Below are 16107 nucleotides of genomic sequence, written 5' to 3'. Positions count from 1 at the left end.
CAATTCTGTGGCTGATGCTCTGTCTCGTTTTCAGTGGGACAGATTCCGTTCGTTAGCCCCGATGGCAGAGGTACAAGGCAAGAAGTGTCCGGATTTTCTGTGGTCACTGCCAGTGACACTGCATACGCTCTGATAGAACGGTCTGTGGGTGTAAGCACAGGGCAGAGGTACCAGTCAGCATGGAGGGAATGGGAAAACTTGTGTGCTCTAGTGGGACATGATGCCAGGTTACATGACAATGTTTCCTTGTTGTTATTTTACATTAGCAGGGCCTTTGTGGACGGTACTTCATTGTCCAGTATTGATAGTAAAATGTCTGGATTAGCTTTTTGGTTTAAGTTGCACGACTTCACTGATTACACAAAGCATTTTTTAGTTAAGCAGGCCCTAAAGGGTTACAGGAAAAGTTGTAAGAAGACCAGAGATAAACGGCGTCCGATTTCTTTCCAGTTATTGCAGCAGATGCTGAGTGTACTAGGCCGAGTCTGTAGCAGTCCCTTTGAAGTGTTTCTCTTTAGTTGTGCATTCACACTGGCCTTTTTTGGCGCTTTTAGAATCAGCGAGTTGGTGGCGAGTAGCTCCACCAGAAGTGGGGGTCTACAAGCCGAGGACGTGCATCAGTACACAGACAGATGGGGTCTACAAGCCGAGGACGTGCATCAGTACACAGACAGATTAGAATGTTTTCTGGCAAAGTCAAAAACTGATCAACAGGGTAGAGGAAAATGGATCACATTGTTTCCTTTAAGCGGGTCCAGGGCCTGCCCGGTCATCTGTTTTAGAAACTATGTCTCAAGAAGGCCAAATATCCAAGGTTCATTACTAATTCATGAGGATTGTAAGTCATTGTCACAATTTCAATTCACAGCAGTTCTTAAAAAATGCCTGACAATATTGGGAGAGTCTCCAAATGCATTCACGTCACACTCATTTAGGATAGGAGCAGCCACAGAAGCTGCTAGATGGGGCTTAGAGCCTGACATAGTTAAAAAAATCGGGAGATGGGAATCGAGCAGATTTAAGAGTTACATTCGATTACATTTATTATAAATGGCGTACATGTATATATATGTGTACATTGTGGTAATCTTATAGTAGTTGTGTCTTCATTTAGACAATTGTGTGATAATTGTGTTTTTGTTTTTGTTTTAGCTGAACAGCAATGCCTGGTTTGGATCATGGGACATTCATTTGTTTTTTGGGGAGCCTTACGTGCAGCAGTCAGGCCTAATGGCAAACAGTTGGGGTTGCCCAGTTCCTTGGCACGGGTGACATGGATAGGAAAGAGGGGAATGCAGTGGCATCAGCTGTTAAAAGAAATCCAGTATCATGTGGAGTTCTACCGCCCCCCGGACGTCTTACTTATCCATTTAGGTGGTAATGATTTAGCAATAAGAACATCAAGACATTTAGTTAGGAACATAAAGCTTGATATGTTGAATTTATGGAGGTCTTACCCAGAAACAGTGGTGGTCTGGTCGGATATAGTAGCTAGACAAATGTGGAGAACAGCGCGATCAGTGGCTCGCATCAATAATACAAGGATAAAGGTTAATAAAAAAAATAACAAAATTTGTGTTGGAAACGGAGGGGTGGCCATACGTCACCAGATGCTGGAAAATACAAAGGAACATTTTTGGAGAGATGATAAGGTACATCTTAATGACATTGGCATTGATATATGGATGTTGGGAATACAAGAAGGAGTAGAACGAGCCATTAAGTTGTGGAGGAACTCACTCTTGTAAGGTGTCACAAGAGCGAGTCTTGGCGGGATGTGGTTGTTTAAACCCCCTCTTTGTTGGTTGGAGAATTATGTTTTTAATGGGGTCCCTGGGCCAGAGCTCAGCGGACAGTGGAATATGGGTCCCTGGGGAGGAGCTCAGTGGACAGTGGAATAGATGGGTCCCTGGGGAGGAGCTCAGCGGACACAAGGAAAATGATCAAGGGGTATACCCAGATTCCCCCTTGAGCTAGGTGTACACGGCGGAGGGGGATATGGGGCTGGGATTTATAACAACCACATCTCTGGGCCGATAATCTTGTTTTTTCTTATTGATGTTTTTTCTTATTAAAATAAAGGGCTGCTGTGGCCAAAATTTTAATCCATGTCACGCAGTGTGTGGTGTCTTATTTATTAGATTACCAGGAGCGCAATTCACTAGTCCATCAGTCAAGCAGAGTGAAGGCAGATAGCCGTAACGTACATGACTGAGGCAGTGATAGATCCAGGAAAGGGTTAAGGAGTAAGGGATGGGGGTTTTTACCTAAGGAATGTGGTGGTGGGCGAGCAGGAGGAGAGATGGGGGCAGGGGCCATATAAGAAATAGGTCCCATGTTAAGGTGTCATTCCTTTGTCCTGGACTTAAAGACTGAACAAGCAGTTGTCCCACCCACCCTCCCTATAATAAAGGGAAATGTATCAATATCAGGACTTTGCAACACTGTCAATATTCTAACAATGTTATTGGTATTCAACATCATCGGTATTTTATCAACATTATTAGTATTGTATCGTATTGTATCAATTGTTATCAGTAATGTATCCAAATTGACAATGTCATATCAACATATTAATATTGTATTAACATTTTAATATTGTATGTTACAGCAGCATTTGGCGGCGGCGGGATGTGGTTGTTTAAACCCCCTCTTTGTTGGTTGGAGAATTATGTTTTTAATGGGGTCCCTGGGCCAGAGCTCAGCGGACAGTGGAATATGGGTCCCTGGGGAGGAGCTCAGTGGACAGTGGAATAGATGGGTCCCTGGGGAGGAGCTCAGCGGACACAAGGAAAATGATCAAGGGGTATACCCAGATTCCCCCTTGAGCTAGGTGTACACGGCGGAGGGGGATATGGGGCTGGGATTTATAACAACCACATCTCTGGGCCGATAATCTTGTTTTTTCTTATTGATGTTTTTTCTTATTAAAATAAAGGGCTGCTGTGGCCAAAATTTTAATCCATGTCACGCAGTGTGTGGTGTCTTATTTATTAGATTACCAGGAGCGCAATTCACTAGTCCATCAGTCATGTATCAGTGCTTTATATGGGTGATGTATATGTAATGTATCAGTGCTTTATATGGGGGATGTATATGTAATGTATCAGTGCTTTATATGAGTGATGTATATGTAATGTATCAGTGCTTTATATGGGGGATGTATATGTAATGTATCAGTGCTTTATATGGGTGATGTATATGTAACGTATCAGTGCTTTATATGGGTGATGTATATGTAATGTATCAGGGCTTTATATGCGGGATGTATATGTAATGTATCAGTGCTTTATATGGGTGATGTATATGTAATGTATCAGTGCTTTATATGGGGGATGTATATGTAATGTATCAGTGCTTTATATGGGTGATGTATATGTAATGTATCAGTGCTTTATATGGGGGATGTATATGTAATGTATCAGTGCTTTATATGGGGGATGTATATGTAATGTATCAGTGCTTTATATGGGGGATGTATATGTAATGTATCAGTGCTTTATATGGGGGATGTATATGTAATGTATCAGTGCTTTATATGGGGGATGTATATGTAATGTATCAGTGCTTTATATGGGGGATGTATATGTAATGTATTAGTGCTTTATATGGGGGATGTATATGTAATGTATCAGGGCTTTATATGGGTGATGTATATGTAATGTATCAGTGCTTTATATGGGGGATGTATATGTAATGTATCAGGGCTTTATATGGGTGATGTATATGTAATGTATCAGTGCTTTATATGGGGGATGTATATGTAATGTATCAGTGCTTTATATGGGGGATGTATATGTAATGTATCAGTGCTTTATATGGGTGATGTATATGTAATGTATCAGTGCTTTATATGGGGGATGTATATGTAATGTATCAGTGCTTTATATGGGGGATGTATATGTAATGTATCAGTGCTTTATATGGGTGATGTATATGTAATGTATCAGTGCTTTATATGAGTGATGTATATGTAATGTATCAGTGCTTTATATGGGGGATGTATATGTAATGTATCAGTGCTTTATATGAGTGATGTATATGTAATGTATCAGTGCTTTATATGGGTGATGTATATGTAACGTATCAGTGCTTTATATGGGTGATGTATATGTAATGTATCAGGGCTTTATATGCGGGATGTATATGTAATGTATCAGTGCTTTATATGGGTGATGTATATGTAATGTATCAGGGCTTTATATGGGGGATGTATATGTAACGTATCAGTGCTTTATATGGGTGATGTATATGTAATGTATCAGGGCTTTATATGCGGGATGTATATGTAATGTATCAGTGCTTTATATGGGTGATGTATATGTAATGTATCAGTGCTTTATATGGGGGATGTATATGTAATGTATCAGGGCTTTATATGGGGGATGTATATGTAATGTATCAGTGCTTTATATGGGGGATGTATATGTAATGTATCAGTGCTTTATATGGGGGATGTATATGTAATGTATCAGTGCTTTATATGGGGGATGTATATGTAATGTAATGTATCAGTGCTTTATATGGGGGATGTATATGTAATGTATCAGTGCTTTATATGGGGGATGTATATGTAATGTATCAGTGCTTTATATGGGTGATGTATATGTAACGTATCAGTGCTTTATATGGGTGATGTATATGTAATGTATCAGTGCTTTATATGGGTGATGTATATGTAATGTATCAGGGCTTTATATGCGGGATGTATATGTAATGTATCAGTGCTTTATATGGGTGATGTATATGTAATGTATCAGGGCTTTATATGGGGGATGTATATGTAATGTATCAGTGCTTTATATGGGTGATGTATATGTAATGTATCAGTGCTTTATATGGGTGATGTATATGTAATGTATCAGTGCTTTATATGGGTGATGTATATGTAATGTATCAGTGCTTTATATGGGTGATGTATATGTAATGTATCAGTGCTTTATATGGGTGATGTATATGTAATGTATCAGTGCTTTATATGGGTGATGTATATGTAATGTATCAGTGCTTTATATGGGTGATGTATATGTAATGTATCAGTGCTTTATATGGGGGATGTATATGTAATGTATCAGTGCTTTATATGGGGGATGTATATGTAATGTATCAGTGCTTTATATGGGGGATGTATATGTAATGTATCAGGGCTTTATATGGGGGATGTATATGTAATGTATCAGTGCTTTATATGGGTGATGTATATGTAATGTATCAGTGCTTTATATGGGTGATGTATATGTAATGTATCAGTGCTTTATATGGGGGATGTATATGTAATGTATCAGTGCTTTATATGGGTGATGTATATGTAATGTATCAGGGCTTTATATGGGTGATGTATATGTAATGTATCAGTGCTTTATATGGGGGATGTATATGTAATGTATCAGTGCTTTATATGGGTGATGTATATGTAATGTATCAGTGCTTTATATGGGTGATGTATATGTAATGTATCAGGGCTTTATATGGGGGATGTATATGTAATGTATCAGTGCTTTATATGGGGGATGTATATGTAACGTATCAGTGCTTTATATGGGTGATGTATATGTAATGTATCAGTGCTTTATATGGGTGATGTATATGTAATGTATCAGTGCTTTATATGGGGGATGTATATGTAATGTATCAGTGCTTTATATGGGTGATGTATATGTAATGTATCAGTGCTTTATATGGGTGATGTATATGTAATGTATCGGGGCTTTATATGGGTGATGTATATGTAATGTATCGGGGCTTTATATGGGTGATGTATATGTAATGTATCAGTGCTTTATATGGGTGATGTATATGTAATGTATCAGGGCTTTATATGGGTGATGTATATGTAATGTATCAGTGCTTTATATGGGTGATGTATATGTAATGTATCAGGGCTTTATATGGGTGATGTATATGTAATGTATCAGTGCTTTATATGGGGGATGTATATGTAATGTATCAGTGCTTTATATGGGTGATGTATATGTAATGTATCAGTGCTTTATATGGGTGATGTATATGTAATGTATCAGGGCTTTATATGGGGGATGTATATGTAATGTATCAGTGCTTTATATGGGGGATGTATATGTAACGTATCAGTGCTTTATATGGGTGATGTATATGTAATGTATCAGTGCTTTATATGGGTGATGTATATGTAATGTATCAGTGCTTTATATGGGTGATGTATATGTAATGTATCAGTGCTTTATATGGGGGATGTATATGTAACGTATCAGTGCTTTATATGGGTGATGTATATGTAATGTATCAGTGCTTTATATGGGTGTTGTATGTGTAATGTATCAGTGCTTTATATGGGTGATGTATATGTAATGTATCAGTGCTTTATATGGGTGATGTATATGTAATGTATCAGTGCTTTATATGGGGGATGTATATGTAATGTATCAGTGCTTTATATGGGTGATGTATATGTAATGTATCAGTGCTTTATATGGGGGATGTATATGTAATGTATCAGTGCTTTATATGGGTGATGTATATGTAATGTATCAGTGCTTTATATGGGTGATGTATATGTAATGTATCGGGGCTTTATATTGGTGATGTATATGTAATGTATCGGGGCTTTATATGGGTGATGTATATGTAATGTATCAGTCTTCATGTGTATTGTATGGGTACTGTGCTGTCTCTGTATATGTTATACCTGGTGGTTCTGGTGATTTGTAGCAGGTATGTTATTTACGACCTCCCTCCACCAGCCTTTTTCTTTATTCACAAATCTCACCCCTGTCTTTCCGCCTTTGTCATCACAATTATCAGGCAATGAACTTTTGTCTTGTGAATCCCTCAGCCCCCAATCTCCATCCTCCGGGCTTTTTATAGCCGTCCGGTGCGGGTGGGCGAGCCGCCGGCGCAGTGATGATGATCCCTTTGATAATTCCCCATTAATATTTGCTCAGTTATAATAAATACAATGTGCAGAGCAGCTCCGACACCCGCTAATTACCGGGGGGAAATATTGATAGGCAAGGAGCGGCGCAGATTGTGTTTGCTGATGATACAGATCTTACATTTGAATATTGTGGAGAATAGGACGTAATCACACTGAGCCGATTAATATTATCAGCTTATGAGATATAGGTCAGGTGGGTGGATTTAATTCCTGCAGACACTTTCCCACAAGAAGAGACGAAGATACCCACAATACCTTTAACCTTATTCCGGAGCGGGATACGTCCCCCACCTCCTCAACTCGCAGCCTATTCCAACCACAAAAAACACACAATAAGGCTTTTTTCACACGTTAGTGAAAAATCACGCTCGTTTTTCACGGACGTGTCAGAGGTGCGTTTTGACCTCCGTGAGCCGTGTTTATGGGCTACGTGTGTTCTCCGTGTGTTATCCGTGATAACACACGGAGAACGGGAACTTTCTCCTCACCTGTCCCTGGCGTCGCTGTCCGTGGTGCTGATCTTCGGTCTCCGGTCCTGCCGACTCCCCGCTGCTGCTGCTTCCGGTCGCAGTGAAGTGAATATGCAATGAGCATAATGAGCGGCGGTCGGAAGCAAGTGACAGCAGCGGCAGAGACAGGAGGGCTGGAGAAGGTGAGTAAAGGTTTGTTTTTTTTTCTCACAGACACATGTCTTCTCTCCGGTGCGTGTCACACGGAACTCATCCGTGTGTTACGTGTGAGACGTTTGCGTTCCGTGTGACACCCGTGATGCCGGAGAGAAAACGGACATGTCGGCGTGAGAAACACACGGACACATGTAAGTACGGAATGGACACACGTTCCGTGCGCAAATACTTACATGTGTCCAATACATTAGGAAAATATTGGTCCACGTGTGTACGTGTCTCCGGTACGTGAAAAAACTGCAAAACACAGACAGAGGCCTTACACACAGATAAAGGGATACAGGGAGTCGGCGGGACCGGAGACCGAAGATCAGCCCCATGGACAGCAGCAAGGACCACGTGAGTATGCAAATTACCAGTTCCCCGTGTGTTATTGCGGATAGCACACGGAGAACACACGTGGCCCGCACGTACCGGAGACACGTACTTACCTCACGCACCATGCAAGGAAAATACGTGTCTCGCGGCATGTGCGTGATTTTCACGTGTGTGTGGCACAGGCCTAAAGTGGCCTTTAGGGATTAGATGACAGCCTGTCACAGTCGTCTCCCTGCCATTTTGAGACTAGTGACAGCCTTAAGCGGGCTTTACACACTGCGATATCGGTCCCGATATCGCTAGTGTGGGTACCCGCCCCCATCTGTTGTGCGACACGGACAAATCGCTGCCCGTGGCGCACAACATCGCCCAGAGCAGTCACACATACTTACCTGCCCGGCGACGTCGCTGTGACCGGCGAACTGCCTCCTTTCTAAGGGGGCGGTCCGTGCGGCGTCACAGCGCGGCCGCCCAATAGCAGCGGAGGGGCGGAGCTAAGCGGGACGGAACATCCCGCCCACCTCCTTCCTTCCGCATAGCGGCCGGGAGGCAGGTAAGGAGAGCTTCCTCGTTCCTGCGGCGTCACACGGAGCGATGTGTGCTGCCGCAGGAACGAGGAACAACCTCGTTACTGCAGCAGCAACGATATTTGAGAATGGACCCCCATGTCACCGATGAGCGATTTTGCACATTTTTGCAACGATTCAAAATCGCTCATAGGTTTCACACGCAACGGCATCGCTAATGCGGCCGGATGTGCGTCACCAATTCCGTGACCCCCAACGAGTTCGCATTAGCGATGTCGCAGCGTGTAAAGCCCCCTTTAGGACTGGAGCCTACCATTTCCATCTTGACTCTTCATTTAAATGAAGTTTCCTTTCTTTTGGCATCTCATGGGTTAATTTCAGGTTTTGTTGCCAGCAGCTCTGACAGTGCAGGTAAGGCTGCTTTCACACATCAGTTTTTTGCCATCAGGCACAATCCGGCAAAAACAGGAAAAAACGGATCCGGCGTCTGTTGTCGCCGGATCCTTTTTTTTCCACCCATAGACATTCATTAGCGCCAGATTGTGCCGGATGGCCTTGCGTTTCATCCGGTTTTTGCCGGATTCGGCAAAATTTACTTGTCCAGCGGCCGGATGAAACGTTGAAGTGAACGTTTTTGTGTCGGGCAAAAAAAAAAACGGATCGCGCCATACGGCGTCTTTTATAATGGAAGCCTAGGGATGCCGGATCCGGTGTAATGCGGCAAAAAAAACGGATCCGGCTGCCGGATCCGTTTTTATGAACTGACCATGCTCAGTATCACACTGGATCTGTCAAAAAACTGAAGGAACTGATGAAAAAAACTGATGCAACTGATCCGTTTTTTCGACGGATCCATCGCATCAGTTTTTTCGCCGGATCATGCCTGATGCCAAAAAACTGATGTGTGAAAGCAGCCTTGGCTGTTGTTGCTTTGGGCCCTTGCCCTTTTAAGTTGAATACTGGAGCCTTCCCTGCAGATCCCTGCTGCTGTTAGAATCATTTCTGTTCTGGCTAGCCTGGTGGAAGAAACTGCTGAGGTTTTCTCCTGTGCCCATCCACCTGCTTCTTTAGAGTCAGTCTTCTACTGTGAAGTTTGGTGCTTTGTATCCTTCTGTTTACTCCCCCATCTGATTTTTCTTTCCCTTCGTGTTTATTAGCTTAGTGGTGAGTCTAGTGTACTCATCGGCTTACTCACTAGCCAGGGTGAGCTTAAGGCCAGCTGAGTGACCCAGGTATCCTGCTCGCCGACAGGCTGAAAGAACCTGTATAGGAACACTAGTGAGCTCAGGAGTCATCTTGAGGTCAGACGAGGAGGTGCCTCCTCACCCTTCTCCCTAGCATCAAGGACATCCGTTGTATTGTAACCCCGGTGTTTTCCCCTTTTTGTGTTTTTTTTTGGTAGTGCATCAGACGTCCATTGTTTTTATCACATACGCACATCTCCAACTCCGTGCGTGACACAGCTTCCATTGAAATCTATGGAGAAAGGAAAAGAAGAGAGGAGCCGAGTGCAACACAGACACAAAGAGACATTTACTGCTGCTTTCTAGTATGTGCTTTATGTCACCCAGGAGCTGGATTCACAGCTAAACTGCTCAGTACTGCTGCATAGTCTCCTCCATGCTGCTGTTTTCTACTGTTTTATTTTATCTAGGTGCTTGATTCATAGATACACTGCTCAGTACTGCTGTATAGTCTCCTCTGTTATGGTCAGGAGACCACTGCAAATGATCTTGCAAAAATCCCATATGAGGTAGAAAATAATGCACAAGAGTAGTTGGAAGCTTAGCTGGCTGCAATCCACTAACTGCACAACACAACTAGAAGTAGCGGTGAAGCGCTCCTAACTAACCTAGATGCCTCTTCACCGCCGGAGAACTAACTAGCCTTAAAGATGGAATGAGGAATCCTGACTTGCCTCATAGCAGCCAAAAAAGGATAGTAAAGCCCCCAACATATAAAACAGTGATGTAAGGAAAAAGACAGAACACAGATGGTTACTATAGGGTTAGGCAAAGTGAGGCCCTGCTATCTAGATACAAAAAGGATAGAAAAGATTACTCGTTGCAGCCAGTGAAAACCCTGAAAAAATACAAACACCTGATAATCAAAAAGGCCTTAAAGATCACACAATTTTCCTCCCACTATATCAGGAACTCTTGTGCAAATACTCCTAATCAGACTGGGAGTAAAACTGGGAATAAATCGTCGTCAAAAAATAGTGCAGAAAGAATGCTTATTCCCATGCAAGAAGCAAAAGAGAATTTTCTCAAACATTGAATTAGGAATAGACTTTATAGGTTAGGCAGAAATGCCCATAAGTACAATTCAGCCTAAACCAAGCCCAGACTAAGAGAATAAACCCTCACAAGGAAAAATCACTGAGATTGCACAATGTCATCTGGGTGCTGATTTAAAGCTACACTGCTCAGTACTGCTGTTTAGTGTCATCCATGCTGCTGTTTTCTAGTAAGTGTTTTATGTCATCTAGGTGCTGGATACACAGCTACACTGCTTATCACTACTGTATAATCTGCTGAATGTTGCTGTTGCATCTGACCATGTGCTGCATAGAGACAAGGAAAGCAGACATCCCTCATGTCTGTTTCTGCAGTAGAAATAGTGTTATTCCTCATGTACACCAAGGACAACTTATCCTAAACAGTCACCTGAAATAGTACGCTTTAGCTGGGAGCAGGGGAGTTATTACTGCATATCTAGAAAGTGAACATTGGTTGCCAACCTCTGCTTGGGTACATATGGCTGGATGGTTGGACGGTGGTTTGTTGGTGTCTCCTATATAGCATTCCATATGGTGCCTAAATAGTGCTGACATACCTTGCATAAATACGAGCATTGAATAACGACCAAAAAATAAATTGTTAATAATTATCATCATTAAGTTCCTAAATAAATAAAATAAAATAAAGTGCTCATATAATACTGATATACATTGCAAAAGGTCCACCTTCATAATGTGACCTAAAATAAGAGTGCGTCATGGCCTGATATGATCTCAGGGGATCTGGGATCAGAAGATCACAGAGTATTGTTGATCGCAAATCCGCTTTTGTGCTCCTTGTTTACCCCGAAATGGAGAGAATTTAATGCCGTCCAGCTCTGAAGGGGTTAAGGTTCATTAGTGATCTAACAGGTAGTTGTGATCTCAGATGCAGCCACTCTTTTCAGCTATAAATATCCACTCCTCACTCCTCCCTATGTCGGCTATAGCTCATACCTATGCTGTCCACTTTGAAGGAGCCTGTCTCTGGAGAAGCTGAGAAGTTCCTGCCGGAGAAGCTGTGGAGTGTTATTTGTTGTGTCTTTCCCCAACTGTTTGTTTTTTCTTTCTTGTGTTGTCTTATTGCAGTAGCGAGACTAGAGTCTCACTGGCCTTCACTAGTCAGGGTGAGTTAAGGGCCAGCGAGGGCCTAGGCATGTGATGGCGTATGGGGGAAGGACCCGTCTAAGGATGTTAGGAAGTACAGGGATCAGCGTTATAATTGGCAGTGTAGGGTGATTTGAAATGTATTTGCTGACATTTTATGTTTTAGTTTTTATTTAGGATATTTTAGGTGGTCCAGAGGTTAGTTACATCATACCCGGTGGTCCATGGTGTCTTCTGGCTCTTAGATGAGGGGTTCTTTATAAAATCCATATTCCCTATCTAATATATAAAGCTGAGTGTATGTATGTGTGTGTGTGTGTCCGCTAAAGGAATCCGCACCGTCGCATTTACAATCACGACATTTTGCACAGACGCCTCATGTGACTCAGGGAACGTCATAGACTATGTTTTGATGGGAAAATTCAACCGTGCGCTTTACAGTTACTCTCCAAAAAACCTCCATTAAAGTCAATGGAGCTGCAATCTAAAGGTTATTAATAGCAGCTGTGAGTGGTTGCTATAGGAACAAAATAAACTGTTAGTATAAGAAGCTCATATGTGAGGTAATAAGATGTCGGTGGGGAGACACAGAGATAAACACAGACAGAGTAAGAGGAAGGGAAATAGACAAAGACAGACAGAGACAGACAGGGAAAAAGACAGTGAAAGAGACAGACAGAGACAGACAGACAGACAGACAAGGAAAGAGACAGACGGTGAAAGAGACAGACAGAGAAAGAGACAGATGGTGAAAGAGACAGAGATGGTGAAAGAGACAGACGGGGAAAGAGACTGAGACGGTGAGAGACAGGCAGGGAAAGAGACAGGCAGGGAAAGAGACTGACAGACACAGGGATAGAGAGAGACAGACACAGAGATAGAGACAGACAGAGACTGATACAGAGACAGACAGAGAGATAGAAAGACAGATATGCATAGAGACAGACACACAGACAGACACGGATTGAGACAGACAGACACGGATAGAGACAGACAGACACGGAAAGAGACAGACACACAGAGACATATAAACAGACAGAGATAGATGGGGAGGCAAATGAGGAGACAGACAGAGACTGGGAGAGACAGACAGAGACAGACAGAGACTGGGAGAGACAAATAGAGACTGGGAGAGACAAACAGAGACAGACAGAGACTGGGAGAGAAAAACAGAGACGGACAGAGACTTGGAGAGAGACAGAGAGACAGTTACTATCCCAGGCAACGCTGGGTACTACAGCTAGTAGGTCATATAAATAGGGATTGTCTTTGTCATGTGGTAAGCTGGATGGATGCAGTGGTCAATTATACACTGGACACCCATTTTGGACATCAGTATGGAAATGAGACCCATGACCCCAGACTGCAGCAGAACAAACTCACTGACAGATTCTCTGTTAACTCATTCTGCTCTAGGGGCTATAGAAGTCAACCAGCGCAAAATCTATTATATAAAGTTAAGTGTATGTATGTATGTATGTGTGTGTATGTCCGCTAAAGGAATTCACACTGTCGCATGTACAATCACAAAATTTTGCACTGACACCCCATTTGATTCAGGGAATGTTATAGACTATGTTTTGAGGGGAAATCTTAACCCTGCACTTTACAGTTATTCGCCAAAAACCCTGCCTCCATTGAATTCAATGGAGCTGGGAGCCACAGTGCAGCCAGAACTTCAGAAGAATGTTGGCGTGTCACAATGCAGCCAGTGAAAGAGAGAGACAGACAGAGACAGACAAAGAGACAGACAAAGTGACAGACAAACAAAACAAAACAATCACTGATCTCGGGGAGACCAACCAGCGAAAACACTGCCGGCAGCCAGCGAGGGCGCTCAAGACAGTGAAATCCTAGGTACATTGCCCCCTGGGAAATATGCAAATCAAAAAGGTCCGTGGAGCCTCTGTTAGGAGTCTCAACACAGAAACCAGCCAGATATCCCTCCGGGAAGGGCCCAGCCAAGGGGTGACTCTTTTTAGGAGACCACCATAACCACCATATTAAGTGGCCCTTTTAGTCAATATCCAACTTTTTGACAAGTTTAAAGATATGACAAGGGAAATACAAAGGCCAGGTATCCATCCACAGACAGCTGTTTCGGGGTGTTGCCCCTCATCAGTGTGGAGTAGGATTCTGGCCGGGTGGGAGCAATGCCTAGTAGACCAACAAGACAAAACAATCACTGATCTCGGGGAGACCAGCCAGAGAAAACACTGCCGGCAGCCAGCGAGGGCGCTCAACACAGTGAAATCCTAGATGTGGATGGATACCTGGCCTTGGTATTTCCCTTGTCATATCTTTAAACTTGTCAAAAAGTTGGATATTGACTAAAAGGGCCACTTAATATGGTGGTTATGGTGGTCTCCTAAAAAGTCACCCCTTGGCTGGGCCCTTCCCGGAGGGATATCTGGCTGGTTTCTGTGTTGAGACTCCTAACAGAGGCTCCACAGACCTTTTTGATTTGCAAAGTGACAGACAAAGAAAGAGACAGACAGGGAAAGACAGACAGACAAAGAGACAGACAGGGAAATATACAGACAGACAGAGACAGGCAGAGACAGGCAGAGACAAAGAGACAGACAGACAGACAGAAAGACACAGAGACAGACACACAGGGAGAGACAAACGGGAATACAGGGAAAGAGACATTCAGGGAAAGAGACAAACGGGGAAAGAGACAGCCCTGGAAAGAGACAGCCGGGCAAAGAGATAGCCGGGCAAAGAGACAGACCTGGAAAGAGACAGACCTGGAAAGAGACATACAGGGAAAGAGACAGACAGGGAAAGAGACAGACAGACTGAGAAAGGCAGAAACAGACAGACTGAGACAGGCAGAGACAGACAAAGAGACAGACAGATAGACACAAAGAGACAGACAGGGAAAGAGATAGAGAAACAGACAGATAGAGAAACAGACAGATAGGGAAAGAGACAGATAGGGAAAGAGAAAGACAGACAAAGACATAGAGACAGACAGGGACTGGGAAACAGATTGAGAGACAATTACTATCCTGGGCAACGCCGGGTACTACAGCTAGTTTGTAATAAAACCCAATCTCTAAAAATTAATTTTAGCCCCAAATAGACACATTGAAATAATGCAGATATGGTCCCCAATGATGGACATCCCCTTTCATGTTAATTTGGTGACTGGGAATACTCCATCATGGGTTTTTTTAGCTATTACTCGGCACAGACCTAAGAGGAAGTTCTGATCCCCAGTCCCTGGATCTAATGAGATCTTCTGCCTCTAAATGCTCCTAACAAGTTGTTGGAGTCCAGTGGAGCGAGAGTTTGTCCTGGATTAATTGAATTACGTGCGCTCCCCTGACGCTCATTATATCCGGAGAAGACAGAAAGAGTCTATTAAGGAGCGAGGTTTTCCGCCACATTCAGCAGGTTATCTCCCGCCGTTCGGGGATTAACATTTAACCAGTTCCCGACTTTAAGCCCCAAGGGATAAATCACATTTTATAGCGCGGTCAATTAGAAGGACTGTGCGGTGTCTGCGCTCGGAAAGTTCCGCTTGTAGACAAATTATATGGACAGCCTTGTAATAGATATCAAAAATTCTAAAATTTTGCCTAATACATTCATTCTGATGCCCCATATAGGGGTAATATTGTCATACTTTATAAGACTTTATTCTTGTCTGTTTTAAAAGTGAACATCTTATTTTTTGTAATATTGCAGTATTATTATTTTTTTTTATTTTACCTGTAGCCAGGGTAATATTTAAGGCAAGTGGTCAATCTCCTCCACAAAGACCCTGATGTGGGAAGCCAGCAGTAAGGTAGAACACCCTAGTATTATAGGATATAGTGGTATAATTTGGGTGTTGCATTGTAATATTATGTGGGTGCTATGTGGCAGTATTATTTATATACAGTATATTATTTCTACACAGTTTTGTGGGTTTTATATGGCAGTAAAGGAAACTTGAGATCAAGCTTAAAGGGAATCTGTCAGCAGGTTTTTTGCTATGTAAACTGATGACAGCATGATGCAGGGGTTAACACAGAGAATGCAGGGATGCCTCTATTGTCAAGATCCGATCTGTTGTTTACTTGCTATGTTTGTTTAACCATCAGGACTACAATGTCACGTTCACAGCAGTCAGACATGCCCCCTCCTCTGATTGACACCTCACTATCAATGTTCAATCCCTACAGAGAGCCTGGTGTGGGCGGGGCCAGCTCTCTCAGCTCTGCTACATGGCTAAATCTAAAAATTGTGATTGTGTCAGAACGGCTGCACCCAGAAATCAAAGTG

The sequence above is a fragment of the Anomaloglossus baeobatrachus genome, chromosome 2, assembly GCF_048569485.1.
Source record: "Anomaloglossus baeobatrachus isolate aAnoBae1 chromosome 2, aAnoBae1.hap1, whole genome shotgun sequence".
Lineage (NCBI taxonomy): Eukaryota > Metazoa > Chordata > Amphibia > Anura > Aromobatidae > Anomaloglossus > Anomaloglossus baeobatrachus.
The sequence above is the reverse complement of the archived record's forward strand: the minus strand, read 5'-3'. Positions refer to the sequence as shown.